This window comes from Sinocyclocheilus rhinocerous, unplaced genomic scaffold (genome assembly GCF_001515625.1).
Source record: "Sinocyclocheilus rhinocerous isolate Xijiao unplaced genomic scaffold, SAMN03320098_v1.1 scaffold708, whole genome shotgun sequence".
Classification (NCBI taxonomy): Eukaryota; Metazoa; Chordata; class Actinopteri; order Cypriniformes; family Cyprinidae; genus Sinocyclocheilus; species Sinocyclocheilus rhinocerous.
Window position 1 is genome coordinate 1,597,272 of NW_015635523.1, and position 2,393 is coordinate 1,599,664.

Here is a 2,393-nt window from a genome sequence, read left to right on the forward strand (position 1 = left end):
TTTATTTTCTCGCAGGCCATATTATTATTTTCACCAGATCATATCAGTAACAAATTCTCAAATGATAACTAAAATAGACTGTGATAACTAATCATTCTTTTTGCACAAATCGTTGTTTTATTTGTGAACATAGACGTTTGAGGAAGTCTTTAAGACCAAGCGGAATCCTCTGCCGGCTGCTAACATTTTTTGTATGACATTTAAAATTATTTTTAGAATAACTGTACATAAATAGGTTAAGCAAAACAATTGTGATTATTTCTGAGAACTTTTTAACTGCAGGCAGACTTAGGCCTACATTATGGTACAGTACAAATATTTGGAACGTTCCTTATTCTGTCCCTTATTTTCTTAAAGAATAAACACTTATTTTCTACAAGAATAAACACTATTTTCTTAAAGAATAAGATAAAGAATCACAATTGTCCCTTATTTTCCATTTCTTATGTTAATTGGCAATGATGACGTAATTATCTTTTGACTCCCCTGACAGCGGAACCTTGCTCAAAAAAAAAAGTCATTGTTGGAGATATGCGAGCAAAAAAGAATAGATAAAACATGTATAATAGAAAGCGCAGTAAAGGAAAGGCCAGTAAAAAAAAAAAAAAAAGTGGGCCGTCTAAGGCATGAAACTCCAGGGCTGAAAATGAGTCCCACTCCGGCCCTGCACACATCTGTTAAATTTAAACTAAACACAGACATACACATACTGTACCATAGACCAGTGGTTCCCAAACTTTTTGAAAGCATGGCACCCGTTTGTAGTATTTTTTTTCCATGGCACCCCAACCCAAAACTAAGTGGGCCGGTCTAAGGCATGAAACTCAAGGGCTGAAAATGAGTCCCACTCCGGCCCTGGTGCAAAGTGTTTTAAAAACAGACCAAAGAGCAGACGTTTCAGCCCATGCTTTCTTCAGTGCTTCAGTGCAATAATGCTGAAATAAACTATAAGATGAAAAAATCAGAAATGTTGCTTGAAATGAACTAACTCAAATAAATGTTTATGCTGAAGCACTAAAATGACTTCAAACTAAAATAAAAAAGCTAAACAGAAATATTAAAAAAGAGAAATAATAAAAATGACAAAAGTACTAAAACTTAAACTAAAATGAATATGCTAATGCGACCACACTAAGTCACACTTTATGTGAGAATGTTTAATGAAAAAAAACTAAAAAAAAAGTATGGCCAGTAGAAATTGTGACAAGGAAACACTGCTAAAAATACTTCAACTTATTTCTTCCTGTTGGCAGCTGTGCTAAATTATTTTGATACGGCTTTACCAGTAACAAATTTGTGATTAATTAATATTTAGGCCTCTGCACAACTCTCCTTTCCGTTTTTTTTTTTAAACCTTACTCCTTAAAAGCCTTACTCCTCCCCTCCTCTTTTCTTTCTTTTCGAGGTAATTGCCTGATCTCTAATTCCACCCAAGGCTCATCTCCCAGACAATCAAGCCTGGTCCTTTACTCCGACCTGGGCACATACAGAGCCCTGACTCTGAAGTAATCATTTCACCAGGGAGGAGAGATAACCAAACAATCACCATTAACCCTGAGCCTTTGCTGTCTCTCACTTTTTTTCCGAGATGCGTAAGAAAAGAGTTCTCCAATCACACTGATTCTGCTAATAAATATCATGCCTCACCCCTGCCGAGCTCCGCTCATTAAAACCACAGATGTTTGCTCGACTGGTGGATGGCTAATATCTCAGCTAGAAGGTGCGTGTCCTTTCTGGTTGTTATGTTATTCAATAATGCGACTCGAGGATCGATATCATGCCATCCGACTGTCAAGCTTCTGAGAAGACCTTCTTATGCAGCCGTTCAATTAGTGTTTGTGTTAAAGCAGCTTTTCAGTAGGAGGACCTGGGCTGAAAACAGGCGACGGGTGTACAAGCTGATTCACAATGTTTAGCCCTGCAGTGATTCAGTGAGAATAATGGTGCTACATTTCTAGCTCACCTCTCGGCATAATAGTCTCACACTCACTTTCTCCGAGACACGAGGGGACGACAAGGCTAGAATATGCATGCAGAGAAAGTCGATAGTGATTTAATCAACAAGTTTGGCTGTTGAATAGAGTGCATCAAGACTGAAAGCTTCTAATAGTCTCATGTAGACAGACCTTTGACCATCTATACAAAGTCTTTTCCTCAACTTATTCTGGACAAAAACTGCTCACTTAGACAGGAATGAGTCATCTTGGCAACATATCTTGTTTACTTGCTACTAATAAATCCAGCCAATCAGTTTAAAGCTTAGTGTTTTTATTTATAAATTTTTTTGAAAGCTCTCGTAATTTTTTCATGCAAAATCTGCTTGAATGTGTGGCATCTGAGGCTAAAGGTGTGTGTATGTATGTATATATATATATATATATATATATATATAT